The sequence below is a fragment of the Pseudorca crassidens genome, chromosome 13 (assembly GCF_039906515.1).
Source record: "Pseudorca crassidens isolate mPseCra1 chromosome 13, mPseCra1.hap1, whole genome shotgun sequence".
Classification (NCBI taxonomy): domain Eukaryota; kingdom Metazoa; phylum Chordata; class Mammalia; order Artiodactyla; family Delphinidae; genus Pseudorca; species Pseudorca crassidens.
In genome coordinates, this window is record NC_090308.1 from 1,112,139 (window position 1) to 1,127,954 (window position 15,816).

Below are 15,816 nucleotides of genomic sequence, written 5' to 3' on the forward strand. Positions count from 1 at the left end.
CAATATTGTTAAAGTGTTAACTTTGCCCATTTTGGTCAATAGACTCAAAGCAATCCTAGTCAAAATTCTGAGAAGATTTTTTTTTAGAAAACAGCAAGTTGATTTAAAATTTAGGTGTAAATGAAAAGAATCTAGAGTCAAACAATCCTAAAAGAAAAACAAATCTGTGTGTCTCACTCCGTCTGAGTTTGAAATTTACTGTAATGACAGTGTAATCAAGATAGTGGAGGGTTAGAAAGAGAATCGCCTCACCAATCAAAGGAGCAGATAGGGTCAGAAAAAGCAATAGACACAAATGGCCATTTGATTTTTAACATGTTTAGCAATACCAATTGGGAGAAATGACAGTCGTTTCAACAAATGGTTCCAGGACAACTGGATAGAGATATAAGGGGAAAACACCTCGACATCCACTTCATGCCATAAATGAAAGTACGTTAAAAATGGACTGTGGACGTAAGTGCAAAAGCTAAAAGCATAAAACTTCTAGGAGGAATCATAGGAGAAAATATTTGAGACTTTGTGGCAACTTCTTATATAGGAAACAAAAGGTATGTATAGTAGAAGAGAATTTTCATAAACTGGACTTTATAAAATTTAAAAACACTGCTCTTAAAAAAATGAAAAAGAAGCAAAAGGCAAGCCACATACTGGGAAAAAATATATGACAAAGAGTGTGTATTCAGAATATAAAGAGAACACATAACTCAATAATGTGATGAACAAGCCAATTTTAAAAGGAGCAAAATATTTGAATAAATACTTTCAAACAAATTGTTAACAAGCACGTGAGAATATGTTTAACATCTATGGTTAACAATGAAACTTAGAGCCTCCGTGACCACTGCAGACACAGTAGAACCTATTAGTCTTAAATTTGAAAGACAAATATCTTTCCCGAATATTTTCAATAATCTAGGTGTGAACCAAGTCTGAAGACAAAGAAGGAGAGGAAATAAGGTAGAAACCAATGTTCATTGCTGCCCACTAGTAGCGGGGCTGGACTAGAGGTCGGCTGTCCCCAATTCAATTCTCACATTCCTCAGTGAAGACTGTTATCCCACTTCACACGTGAGGTGATGTAGGGTTAAGGCCAGCTCTCTTTGGCCAAAAATCCTTGTTTTATCTGTGGTATTGCATGGTCAGTGGGACACACAGCAAGACCACCTGCCGCGGGATTCCTGGGTTTCCCTTTCTGGGATCAGGCATCATCCCCACGTTTGTGAGTGGTACTACTAACAGTTCAAGTTTGAAGGGAGGCAGACAAATCCCGACACACCTTTGCATTCATACGTCTTCTTCAGAAGGAATTCCTTGGAGCGAACATACCTTCAAGCTATGGAAAAGCAATTACCTTCAGGGCAGCGTATTATTTCTCAATCTTTGACAATTTTTGTTTGAACTCTGCTTGTTTGAGGAAAAATACACCATTAATTTTAGCCTGAGCATATAAACCCGAAGATAGTCCAGGGAACTGACAAAGTATCCAGAAAGCTATCAAATATGTTAAAAGAATTGAGTTAAAAATTACTACAGTTTAAAATACGTTGAGAGAAACAGCACATTCCTTTTGCTCTATATTACGTTTAAATCTTTCACACATGGCTTAGTCACAGAATTCTCAGGGCATGTGGGACTAGCCTTATTTTCATGCTGAGGGATTGATGGAGAATTTTTATGTTCAGTTAGGGACCTGAGGTCATGCACTTTCCTGACTCACAAATAATATTTCAATTTGTCATCTAAATGATTACATCTCATATGAACTTGGTAAAGTGGAGCCAACTGAAAACAAGCAATTACTAAAAATAGCTTCTAGTCCCTCACCTAGACAATCTCCTACTTGAAATTAGGGCAATCCTTCCAAACAGCTGGCAGATTGACAAGTGAGGGTGCTGTGTCCACCTGAGACCTCCAGAAAGAGAGAGAGAACACCGGAGGTGGCTCTGACAGGTCTATAATTTGCTGACAAAGAAAACTGTAAAGTTTGCGTATTTTCTTTTTGTCCATATTTCTGACCACATCACGCTTCCCCTTGGAAGCTGCCTCCTTCACCTGCCGCAGGCCGTACTATTTCCCCTCTGCTCTCCCTGCCGTGTTGGTAATTACCTTCCTTCATACCGTCCATCCCTCTATTCTTCCTTCCTCCTTTCCTGCCATACTTTGGGGTAACTAGGTATTTCCTTAGGATTACATTTTATCTCCTCTATCGTTGGGTTGTTTTGGCTATAACTCTTCATATTGTATTTTAGTATTAGTATAGGATTTATAAATACCAATCCTTAATTTAATAAAATCTACTCTGAATTAATATAATACCACTTTGTTCTCTTATCTCTGTGCTACTGTACATTATATATATATATAATATATATATATATTATTGAAGTATACTTGATTTACAATACTGCCTTAGTTTCAGGTGTATAGCAAAGTGATATATAGATACATATATGTGTGTGTGTGTGTGTGTGTGCGTGTGTGTATATATATATATATATAACATATATATAAAACCGGATTCAGATTCTTTTCCATTAATATGTATATATAAAACTGAATTCAGATTTTTTCCCATTTTTTATTATTATATTAATAATAAAATTCTCCCATTGTTTTGTATTATATTATATATATAAAACTGAATTCAGATTCTTAACCATTATAGGTTATTACGACTTATTGAATATAGTTCCCTGTGCTATAGTAAGTTATATATTTTAATTCAACATATATCATAGGTTCTACAATGCATTATTATATCACTTTAAAGAATCAGTTTACTTTTAAAGATATTTAGTAAATAAAAGTATTTTATACTTATCCACATTTTTGTAATTTCTAACACTCCTATAAATCCAAATTTCCATTTTCCTTTCGTCTGAAAAAGTTTCTTTAGCAATCATGGCATGCTGGCAGCACATCCTTTCAGCACTTGATCCTGGGAAAATGCCTTTATTCTGCCTTCATTTTGAGGGACATAGAAATCCAGATAGGCACTTTTCATTTGTATCACTTTAAAGATGTCATTCCATTTTCTTGTGGTCTCCACTGTTTCTGATGTAACAGACTCTCACTCTTATCATTATTCCTTTCTAGGAAATAGGTTTTTTAAAAAAGATATACTTGCTTTGAACAATTCCTTTTTAAAATAAACCTTTTATTTTAGAAGAGTTATAGATTTACAGAAAAAAGATAACAAAGATAACACAGAGTTTGTTATTAAAATCTTACATTGGCACGATCAATTTGTCACATCTAACGAATCAGTCTTGACATATTAATATTATTATTAGCTGAAGTCCATACTTACTTGAGATTTTCTTAGTTTTCCCCTAATGTCCTTATTGTTTTCTTGGATCCTATCCGGGAACCATATGACAGGAAGTGGTTGCCTCTCCTTAGCCTTCCCTGGCTATGGCATTTTTCTCCTCCTCTGTTCTGGTGGCCTCTGTCTCAGGTGGGATTTGTTGGGTGTTTTCCTCATGACTGGGGTCAGATGGTGGGGGAGGAGGAAGCCAGGAGTACAGGGCTGTTTCCATCACCAGCATCTGGGTGTACCTCCTCACTGCTGACGTTATCCTTGATGACCTGTCTGAGGTGGTGTCTGTCGGGTGTCTCTACTGTACAGTTACACTTTTTTACCCCCTTTGCATGCTGTGATTTTTGGAAGGATTTCACTGTGTGTAGCCCACACTGAAGGAGTGATGCTACACCTCTTAAAGGGCAGAGTATCTGCATTAATTATTTGATGTTCTGTGCACGTGAGAGGTGCGTTTTCCTCCCATTTTAAATTCATTTCATCATTTATTTATCTAAGTATGGTACTTTGGGTTATGATCCAATACCTTTATTTGTTCCTCCAGTTGTTCCAGTTTTAGCCGTTGGATGCTCTTCAAGATGGCGCCAGTGTCCCTTTAACAGACCTATCTTTGTGCATTTTTGTGACTCACTTCCGCACTCTCTGTCATGACAAGATGCAGCAACCTCCTATGTGTGCTTCTTGCCTCATTCTCAGAAACAGCCATTTCTCCACGGAGACATGGTAGGATTTCCTTGTATCTTCAGTTTGATGGAATTGACCATGGGGTGGCCGGGTTTGGTTTTCTTTGTGTTTCTCCTCTTGTTGTAACAGTTTCTTGTATCTGTGGGTTTATACTTTTTATCACATGTGGGAAAAACTCATGACCAAACCCATATAGATCATATAGATTTTTATCCTATGTTATCTTCTGTGAGTTTTATGGTTTGTGGAGAGTGTAAGGTCTTTGTCAAGATTCATGTTTTTGCAGTTGTTCCAGCACCATTTATTGAAAACTCGATCTTTGCTCCATTGCATTGTCTTTGCTCCTTTGTCAAAGATGAGCTAATTGTATTTATCTGGCTCTCTGTTCTGTTCCATTGCCCTGTTTGTCTGTTCTTCTGCCCACGCCAGCTGCCTTGATTACAGGGGATTTAGAGTGAGTCTTGGAGTTGGGTAGCATCAGTCTTCTTAGTTCTTCTCCTTCGACATTGTGTTCTGGGTCTTGAGCCTCCATGTACGGAAGGTAGAAGCGGAGATCAAGAACGCAGCTAGAAAGAGCCAGCAGGGCTAGATTTGAGAAAAAGACAGGAAAACAAATGATGATTTAAAATCTTGTCTGTGGTCTCTCTTTGGTAATTTTGAAAATTTTTAGGAAAGATTTTGATGGTCCGTCAATTAATTTTTGGTTTTATAACTGTTATATTTTGAATGATACACTTTGGGGAGATTGGGTTTTAGGAGAAATCAAGAAAGCTCTGCTTTATATGAAAACACAAAGATAGAGATGTCCCAGCAACTTATCAAATGAAGACCACGGAATTCTGAAGAATGATGGCTCACCCAGCTTGCCTAACATCACTGGGTGATTGTGTAAGCTGAGAAACTGGGTCATCCAGTACAAGGCAAAAGGCACGTAACGTCGACAACATATTCTGCCATGTTTTATCCCAAGGACTGTTATTAGCTGATGTCACTCAATGCTGCCATTTCCATGATTTGTACCAATCCCTTTTTATTTTATGACATTTCTCAGAATAAACAGTATTACCTGCCTTTATTCTTGTTCCAGAAACATCTCTTCAACATAGTTTTCAGTATGCGATTTCTAAAACACAGATTTGATTATGTCAAATTTCCTCCAGCTTAAAACCCTTAATCAGCAAGTACCCCATTGTGTATAGAAAGTCAGCGTGGCTCTGTGGTCAGGGAGACACGTAACTGGTTCGAGTCCAAATCCCAGCTCCAACCCTGGGAAACTCAGTCTGGCATGGACTGCCACACTCTTGTCAAAGGTTCTTCATCTGCATGATTATATATTATTGTGAAAATTAAATAAATATATAATATTGGTTTTATTTATAAAATATTCATGATTTATATAAAAACATATTATCATACATAGATATAAAATGCAAATAAAATATAGATAATATGGACATGAACTATACAGCAATACATATTATGAACATGTGTGTAATATACACGTCACACTATAGTGTCTGATGCATAACACATGCCCAAGGCATGGTAGTGATTACAAGTATTAGCATCAAAAGATCTCATTTGCATTACATCTGAGGTCCTAAGTGATCTGGGAACCAATCTCCTTTCCATCAAAATTTTACTAACTTCATTTCCTTTATTTGTGCTCTTCTTACCCTAATCACAACTTGGTTTTGCACACAGAGCTTCTGTAGAAACGGCGTCCCAGAAGGGAGCTCGGTTCTGCCATCCACGTTGCGCCCCTGTGGGCCTTTCTCTCGTTGACTGAACATTCTTACAGGTCAGAAGAGTGGCTGCCCAGGGCCCTCCTGTTCCCACGGAGGGTGGTTTTTCATCTGCCAAATATCAAGTTTTTAAATGGAATCAAGCTTTTCAGTGGAATATCGATAAAATCCTGCCTGTATCACTATAAGATTGATTTTCTAATGCTTTTCTCACTCTATCTTCAGCCACATCTCCAGCCCTAAGCTTTTAGAAATGACTTTATGATGTTGTCTTGGAAAGCCCTTGAGTTCACTTTGAGGTTACATTTCTTATGAAAATGATAATACTGCTGATTGGGGCGGCATTGAGATGATAGTACAACAGAATTTCTGAATCCTGATTTAACTGGGACTTTTGTTCTCCATGACGTCTTAGAGGGAGTTGTTTAAAAAAGAGAAAAAATGAATCACAACACCTCTTTATTTTGAATGGGGTTGGGTGAGAGGTCCCAATGGCCTCAGATCCCAGTATTTAGTACTTGCAATCGACCATGTAGAGGGCAGATCTGAATACTCTCAGCTCCAAGCAGGCACATATACAGGTTTGCTCCCATATATTTCCCTTTACTGCCTAAACCGTGGTATTAGTGATCACCAGCGATCACCATTGAAAGGATCCAGGTTTGCCAAGGGCCAGGACAGATGCAGACGGAGAGAAGCCTAGGGCTGCTTTCAGCCACCTTGCCTAGAGTTCCAGGGACCACAGCTTTGCACCGAAGCTTAGAGCCCCTGCCCCGGCCAACTCCACTCTGCCCACACCCCCCATGACATCCTGTGGAAGAAGAGAAGGCTCTGAAGAGGAAAAAAGAGAGAATTAGGGTCTCAGAGCATCGTCCTATCCAGAGCACATTCTTGTAATTTTCTAAGGAAAGGGGTGGGGGGAGATCTTCTGTTTTATATATAAAAGAAAAACATAAATATTCTGGATCCCCAGGGAAGGTAAGACAAGAGCGCGTGATCTTGGACAGCCTGTTTTGTAGTTCTCTTCACATTTTGGAGTAAAGAAGAGGAGATGGTGATGGGCCAACACTAGGGTCCCTCCCAGCCGTCCACAGACAAGAGTCTCTTGCAGCCAGCACTTTAAACCATGTCTAGGTGCCTTGCCCACAAAGGTATCAAGCTGGCCCCATACACATTCAAATGATAATATAAAAACTGGTTACTTTATAAAACATAGTAGGTGTCTCCTTCCATTATGGAATCACTTATCCCCACAGAGAAACCAGACTTCCACTGGAACACAGCTTCCTCTGTTTTGCTCCCCAGAGGAAATCTCAATATATGGCCCTTTCACTTTTCATTCTGTTCATGCTGAAAGAACAGCCCTTATCTGGCGACTGATTTGTGTAAACTTCCGTTTTAGCCTGTGGAACCATTCGTAGGAACCCAGAGAGGGGTTTTCTCAACCCCAATGCACTCTCATTTCTCAAATTTCCATGGTTCTAGGATCACTCAGTACGGATAAGTATAGCACAGCAATGACCTCACACCCACAGAACTGAGGACACATAAATAACAGAAGTAAATGTGAAGACTGCAGCAACTTTAACCCTAAGCACCGTCCTTGGCTGGTGTCACCAGCGATGCAGTCAGCAACCTCCACCATCCCTCAGCCCTGCCCACTGGATCGTTATGATGTGAATCATTGCTCCCCTTTCTCTGCCATTTCACAGTTCTTTCAAATACACCACAGCATCTTCAAGCCTCCATGCATCAGACATCACAAAGAACAGAGAAGTCAGAGACACATTTCCCTTGAAGTGTACCTTCACGTCCACACACTTTTCTGCACCCTGTGCATGCTTTGTCTTCCCTCCTTCCTAGAGGCTAATCTCACGGCGTGGTCTGTGGACCTCATCTCCTCAGTATTCCCTTCCCCTCTGTCTCTCTCTCTCCTCTCTCTTAGTTTCTTTATTTTTTTAATTTTCTAAAAATTTATTTTATTGAAGTATAGTTGATTTACAGTGTTAGGTTAATTTCTGCGGTACAGCAAACTGCTTCAGTTTTACACATATATACGTCCTTTTTCATATTCTTTTCCATTATGGTTTATGCCAGGATATGGAATACAGGTCCCCGTGCTCTACAGTAGGACCTTGTTGTTTATCCATTCTGTATATAATAGTTTGCACCTGCTGACCCCAACCTACCACTCAAACCTTCCCCCACCCCTCCCCCTTGGCAACCACAAGTCTGTTCTCTATGTCTGTGAATCTGTTTCTGTTTCATAGATAAGTTCCTTTGTGCCATATTTTAGATTCCACATATTAGTGATATCATATGATATTTGTCTTTCTCTGACTGACTTACTTCACTTAGTGGGATAATCTCTAGGTCCATCCATGTTGCTGCAAATGGCATGACTTTGTTCTTTTTGATGGCTGTCTCTCACCTTCTCTATATCTATAAAGGCCGCATGCAGATGCTGAAATGCCTCCCCTCCGCCCACATCTCCAGTTATCACTCTCCTCCATGCCACCCACCTATCAAGATTTTAAATGGCTTTCAACCTACTAATTTTTTCTTTACTTCTTTGTTTTGTTGTTATTTTACACTGTGGTGAGACACACACAAGACAAAATTTACATCTTAACTATTTTTAAGAGTGTCGTTCAGTGGCATTAAGTACATTCACACTGTTGTGCCACTGTCACCACCATCCGTCTCCAGAAAGCTTTCATCTTGTAAAACTGAAACTCTGTCCCCGATAGACAGGAACTCCCCTTCTCCCCCTCCCCAGATGCTGGCAACCACCGTCTACTTTCTGTCTCTGTTAGTTTTACTACTCCAGGGATCGCACGCAAATGGAATCATACAGAATTTGTCTTCTGTGACGGGCTTATTTCACTGAGACTAACGCTCTCACGGCTGATCCGTGTGGTACCGGGTACCAGAATATCCTTCTTCCCACCGCGGAGCACAGGCTCTGGACGCGCAGGCTCAGCGGCCATGGCTCACGGGCCCAGCCGCTCCGCGGCATGTGGGATCTTCCCGGACTGGGGCCCGAACCCGCGTCCCCTGCATCGGCAGGCGGACTCCCAACCACTGCGCCACCAGGGAAGCCCTATCCTCCTTTTTAAAGCTAAAGAACGTTCCGTTGTATGTACCCACTGCATTCTGTTTATCCATTTCTCCACTGACGGACACCTAGGTTACTTCCACAGTTTAGCTTTTGTGAGTAAAGTCGCTGAGAACATGGGGGCACTCATATCTCTTCAAGACGAAGCTTTCAGTGCTTTTGGGTATGTACTCGAAGTGGAATTGCTGGATCATGTGGTAATTCTCTGTAATTTTTGAGAAATCATCATAGTGTTTCCCACACAGTTGTACCATTTTACATCCCCACCAGCAGAGCACAGAGTTCCTCCCACTTCCGTTTCCGTCATTCTGAGCTTGTTTCATACCAGCTACTTAATTGAAACTATCTTGACAGGATTACTTTTCCTACCACTAAATCCAGTTGTCCCTGTTCAGTCCCTGTTTGTCATAATTTCTCACGAATTTTCATTCATTTATAAATATTTATTGAAGGCTTAGTATATGCCAGCCCGTATCTACTTTCTGGGGAAGTAGTAATAAATGAGACAGACAGAAAGGACAAACAAACAAAAAAGAACAAAAAAATAAACCTTGATCTCCTTGAGCTGTGTTGATTAAAAATAAAAAAAGTGAAATAGAAAGCATGTATGTTAATTATAAGTGGTAAGAGGAAAATGCAAGGCAGAGACAATGTATAGAAATTGTTGATGAAAAGATATTGAAAGCTTAAATAACTGGTCATGGAGAAATCACTGAAATGACGGCATTTGTGTAAAGACAAAAAGGAAATGTGTGTTAGACTGTATACTTAAGGATGAATTTGTGGAATGCAGCTGACACCTCAATTAAGCTGTTTGAAACAAGTAAGATATAGAAATTTATAGTTGTTATCAGTAGGAAAATAAACAGAAGAATCTTATTTGAGAACAGGGGACATTTTGCCTTATTAGACAAGTTGGTTTTGAGGCCATGGCAGAAAATTAAGGGGAAGGTGCCCAGTGGGGTGCTGGACCCAGGAGAAACCCCTAGACATGAACAGTATGTGGACACTGCCTGAGACCAGCAGACCACACCCTACTGAACAGCTGCTCTTCTCCCAACATTCAAGATACACATCTCTGAAAGTTTTATTGACTCCTTCAAATCACTAGTTTTTGGTTATCTTATTTATAGTTTACATACTGAAAGATTATAACTTACACTACAAGACTACAATTCTATACTTACAGTGCATTGTTAAATTTAAAGGTAATTTAATTTTCATGAGATGTATAGTCACAGTTACTTAAGTAAATGTCATTCAGGAAGCAACAATGGTAGAGTGTTATTTTGAAAGAAGAACATAGAACACATTCTACATAATTTATGTTGCTTACGGAGTTTTCAGTCTTTTTTACATTTAGTCAAATAGAGCGCGCCAATTGTAGAATCAAATTCAAGGCACTGATTTCAGAAATTCAAGTTTCGTTTCATTTTAACAAAAATGGGAAGATTTGGTTCAAAGAAAGAGATTTCCAAGGATTTCTGGTCATTAAACATTTCTTATAAAGAGCTTTTTCAAAGACTTAAGAGTAACTTAATCAAGTGCACATGGTTTAACGTTTCTTTGCAAATCCAGCGATTGAAGGAAAAAAATTTTGTGCAGAATGTATTTGCCAGAAACTTTCAAAACCAGGTAAAGATGTATTTTGTTGAAAATGAGAGGGTGCTGGTTTCGTCCATCCCTATCAACAGATACCATTGTTGAAAATAAGTGAGCCAAAGCCCTGGAGGATCTGACACTAGAGCCAGATGTGGATTCTCACACAGGAAGATTTTTTTATGATGTTCCAAAAAACTAACACTACCACTTTGGTTGCCATCAAACGGAAGCTTTGCAGCTGATGGAGCTCCAGGCCTTTGGAAAGTGGTCCTGGGGTTTGTTCCAGGAGGGATTTGTCTCCTGTGCCCAGGCCCGAAGGCTTGCTGTCATTCGTCTCTAAACTAATATCCTTCCATATTAGCCCAAATCTTTAATCCATCTCTCTGTCTCTCTCTCTCTCTCTTACACACACACACACACACACACACACACACGTATTGCCTTTTCTAAATTAAACAAAACTCTGCTTTATTGCATGAACTTATTACATAAACTTGCATGAGCCTAGGATTCTTTAGTAAAATGGGAATAACATCACCGTCCTTCTCTTTTGTTGTGACAGTCGGATCTGTGATGCACCCAGTTCAGAAGAGCAGCTGGAGCGAGGTGCCCTCTTTGTAAGTGGCAGGAACCCAAGGGTCTTCAGGGTCACTGCAACCAGCCATGTTTTGGACTCTTTCACTGCATCACCACACTTCTGTGTCTAATTTATGTGGCAATCCATATTTTTTTCAGTTGTAACAGAAATCCAACCCGAACTAGAATAATAAAAGTAGGATCACTGGACGAGTGCAAAGGTAGACGACAAAGTTATCGAAAAACCTGAAAGAGTCAGTGCATCTGGCAGCACCGCTGTCAGCAAACTCTCTCCCTGTCTGCCCCACCCCCACCGACAATATCTCCATATTTTGTCCTTGCTTTTTGCTTTTCTCCCTGTGTCAGCTTCATGCTCTTGTTTATTTCATGGCCACACAGACGCTGGGAGCTCAGGAATATCTTCCTTAGAGAGTTGGGAGGAACATAAAGGAGACTCCTCCCCCGAGAGTCAGACAGGAAGCTCCTGGAAAGAGCTGCCTGGCCTGATGGGGTCACCATTTCTTCTGGACCAAACATTGTTCTGGGGGATGGAGCACGTGATTCACCCAGACAGTCAGGGTATACCTAGGCCGGAGCGGGTGGGGGCTGTGAGGGAAGCAGTGCGAGAACCAGGTTGTCAGGAAGGAGCTTAATGTTTTACCAAAGGAAGAAAGGATGTGGTTTCCGGCAAAATGAGTTTTGTTCACTATAGAAGCAACCCCCCCCCCCAAAGAAAAACCCACTAAGCTACAATTAATACCACTGGGTGTGTGAGTGTGTGTATGGGATTTCACTTAGCCATCCTGTCTTCAAGGCTTTCCAAGCATACTGAGATATGAAAATATTTAAACAAATCATTAGAGTGTTTTTAAAAATTAAGATAAATAAATCTTTGTCCAAATGAGGATGATAGTCTGTTCCCAGCTGTAAATGAGCAAAGAGAAAATGTAAAGCTGCCATGGGTTATTCAGATGTTTTTTCAACAAAGAGGTACATTTGCGGACCCCTTGTCCTCAATCATGACCTTCGATTCTTTCCTTAGAGTGCCCAAGTGCGTCAGATTTCACCCCAATCTCGTTTGTTAAAAATGAGACCTCCTCCATCTTCAACCCCCTCTCTCGTTCACTTAGCGATTAAAAATATTTATTTAGCGCCCACTGGGCTCTGAGTAGGATTCCAGGCACTGGTACACAGCAAGTAATATTACTCAGTTTATTCCTTACGGAACAAGGCTGATGGCATGCCTTCTACATGCTGGAAATCCCTCCTTCATCGTCCTACAGGCACTATTACATCCTTCATCATTTTCTTTGTTGCGGTTAATGAGGCACTTTTATACTACACTATTAAATTGTTTAAATATTATCTTCCACGGTCAGAATGTTTTCAAACTTCTATTTCCTTTTGGTTGAATATAGTTTTGCTCAATAACGTTTGAGTAGTGCTGGGGATTCTCCGGGCTGCCGTTCTCTGCTTTACTTCATCGCCACAGCACTCCTTACTTCCTAAAATACTATAAACTGTACTTATTCATTACACTGAATGCCCATCTCTTCCACCAGAAAGCGATTTCCATGAGGCAAGGGCTTTGCCTCTCTGTTTGCTTCTCTATCCCCACACCAAGAAAAGTACGTGGCATCCAGCAGGCCCTCAGAGTATATTTGCTGAATTGGGCACAAATAGGACAGGATGTCAGTCTTTGAAGGGCTTCTGCCTAGTTGGGAAAGCAGGACTCTACAGGGTAACAGCAGATGCAAACGCTGCCAGCAGAGGGGTCTCTACTCACACTGGGACCAGAGAGACATGATCATCTCAGCTATTTTCTACATAAAACAGATGGGAGTAAGGTCACGGATTTTGAGTGCCTCATGTCGAAAGTATGTTTTCCTAATAACCACGCTGTCTTTGAAAAGGAAATTGGTTAACTGGCTTTCGTGATTTAACAGAAAGCTGCCTTTCATTATGAACTTAGAAGAGAATAATCAGAAAATGGCCAAATAGGATATTTTTAAAACTCAACCTGTATTGAACAGAAAAATACAGATTTTACTAGTGGAAATGCCTTGATTCTGAGGAAGTCTTAGCCTTTTCCCCTTTGCAAGTTCAGGAATGTAGGGCAGGTGGCCAGAGGCAACCTGATTTAAAAGGGTACAGACACGGGGCCCCTGGCACCCAGGTCTGACGAGGTGGATGCTAGAATAAGCTGGTGGAACTGGCAATGAAGCCACATCATCTGCTGGGCCGTGGAGACTGAGGGCCGCCTGCAGACGGCAGGTGAACAAAGGGAGAAATTGTAAGTCAGCAAATATTGAGACTAAACTGAGAAGCTTGAGGGCAAGACCTTGACCTCATGCCACACTGCTGGCCCATGGTAAGCGGTCAGCGATGGTTTGCTCATTTGAGTTGAGGTTACCACCTATAGGTGGCTTAGCTTTGTGTTTCTATGAAAGAGTCATCTTGAAAAATGTATCTTGGGATCAGCCTTTCTCACTGAGACAGTTACTAAATTCACTTTGAATTGGATGTTATCTGGCAGGTGTAGAGAGGACACGGGGAAAGTGCCAGCTGGATGGTGAATTTGAAGATCTTGGGTATCCACTGCAGGAAAGTCACCATCACTTCTCCCGAAAAACACCAAATTACTCACCAAATACAATTCATGAAGTCCCAAATGAAATAACAAATATTTCATAGTGGTTCTCAAATGCGAATGTGTCAAAAGAATATCCAACAATATTTTAAAAACGCATGGTTCCAAGCACCATTCTAAACACACATGCATTTGCACATCTGCGTGCATGACACACACACGTGCACATGGTCACTTACACATGCATACACACATGCACGTACATGCATGTGGACACACATACGTTTACCTAAACACATATACCCAGATACATACCTAGACATGCGTACGCATGTATGGACACACATATGCACGTATACAAGCATATGTATTTTGTTCTAGTAGGTTCCAAATGGAAATACTTACATCTGTGCGGTCATCCTTAGGCATCCACAGCTGGCGGTCTTAGGAGGCCTGCACCATGAGAAGTGCTGCGGAGGTGGCCCTTGCCCAGTCCTCGGGTTTTGGTGACGGCAAACACAGCAGGAAGCAGTAACATTGTGGACGGTGCAGAGCGTGTCGGCAGCCACCTCGCTGCAGTTTCCTGGCTGCAGGGTGGGCGGTGAGTGTGGAGAAGGGAACCAGCCCTGATGTGTCAGACACAGAGAAGAGATTTACATCCACAAGCTCCGAGATTCACACGGTGACCCTGACGCTGGACACATCCTCTTTGCAGTACAGCCAGGAGAACTGAGGTCCAAGGTGATCAATAGCTCACTCAAGGCCTCACCATCTGCTGGTGGTGGGACTCCTGAGGCTCCAGGCGCCGGCCTGCCCAGCCCCTGGCCGCACCCTGGACTGTGCGGGGCTCTGAGCTGAGGCGTTGATTCCAAGCGGGTGGTGCCATCTGGGGATTGGGGGGGGGAGGGGGGAGGGGGTGTGGCCTGATCCCAGAAGTGGCTGTACATGTGCATGTGCTTATTTGTCAAGCAGTAAAGTCTAGATTTGTGTCTCCTCTGCACTGCGTATGTCTATCTCAATGATTAAACAAACAAACAGATTTTCCTCAGAATTACACTTGGGAGTTAGAACAAACCAGTTCATTCCTGACAACAAGGCTCCTGGACCATGACCCAGCTTTCGGGCAGAAGCAGCAGTGGACGTCCTGGGGACATGAATGTGGCCCCCAGAGACCCAGTGACTTCACCCTCGTGAAACGCTGGGACATGTGAGCAACCTCTAGCTCCATAAAAACTACACTGAAATGATAACTTCCTAGCTAACGGAGAAGGCCACGACTGGTCGTGAACTGATGATGGGATAAACTGAGAAACAGGCACACAGCAGGAAATGAATTTTCAAAGAAAATTGACAGGAAATGAGAATTGATGGGAAATGAAATCAGTGGATTCTTCTAAAAGTCCATAAAACCTACAGTAGGAAACTGCTGTTCTAATAGTTTTTGAACCAAACCCTAACCCTAACCCTAACCCTAACCTAACCCTAACCCTAACCCTAACCCTAACCCTAACCCTAACCCTAACCCTGTGTAATTCGGTGGTGATTACGTACTTGGGGAATCCCGTGTAATTGTGAGTTCACATTGTCAGACAGGATCTGAGGCACTTTCTTAAGGCAGAAGTCACCATGTTTCTTCCGAGCAGGATCTGGGCAGAGGAGCACAAAACATGACTTGTTATCGAACTTACTAACAAAAATTGCCCTGGAAAAATCACTTCGATAGGATGGTGGCAGCGGCAGGGTCAGTCCCTTCGTCGCTGTAGCTGGAGATTAACTTACGTTTATTCCATCCCTCAGTTGCACCTTATATATACAGACAGACTTTGAAAGCAATTCAAGTATGTGTTTATCCTTAGCTCAATCTTGGATGAGTTCTACAATTGTATAGAAAGGAGTTTCTGTGTGTAGATGTGAAAAAAATGAAACCAGTTGAAATCCCCTCTGTAAATAAATCCCTCACCAATGTTATTAACAAAAAAAATAAGATCTCCTGTTTCTGGGAAAAACATGATTTGAAATAAGTTGCAGGGGTTTTCAGTGTCCTGGCCATACTCCCTTCTGCTTTCCCCTCTGTAGGAGCATTTTCAGAGTTTGTAATCAATGACTTAGTTTTGTGATCCTTTATCAATGTCCTCTCCACCGCCACAGGTAAGTTCCAGGGATGATGCCTCTCTTGTTC

At 41.3% G+C, this 15,816-nt stretch overlaps 1 long non-coding RNA gene across 2 annotated transcripts; it reads right to left on the bottom strand.

The window, feature by feature from the left end:
* Positions 1–4,597: 4,597 nt before the first annotated feature.
* LOC137204326 (uncharacterized) lies at positions 4,598–14,528 on the bottom strand. 2 transcript variants are annotated; one of them, XR_010933528.1, is made up of 3 exons: positions 14,043–14,528; positions 5,683–11,229; positions 4,598–5,129 (listed from the first exon to the last, which is right to left on the bottom strand). It is a non-coding gene; the product is annotated as an uncharacterized lncRNA (long non-coding RNA). The 2 variants fall into 2 exon arrangements; XR_010933529.1 differs by lacking the exon at positions 4,598–5,129 and adding an exon at positions 5,137–5,325.
* Positions 14,529–15,816: the final 1,288 nt, after the last annotated feature.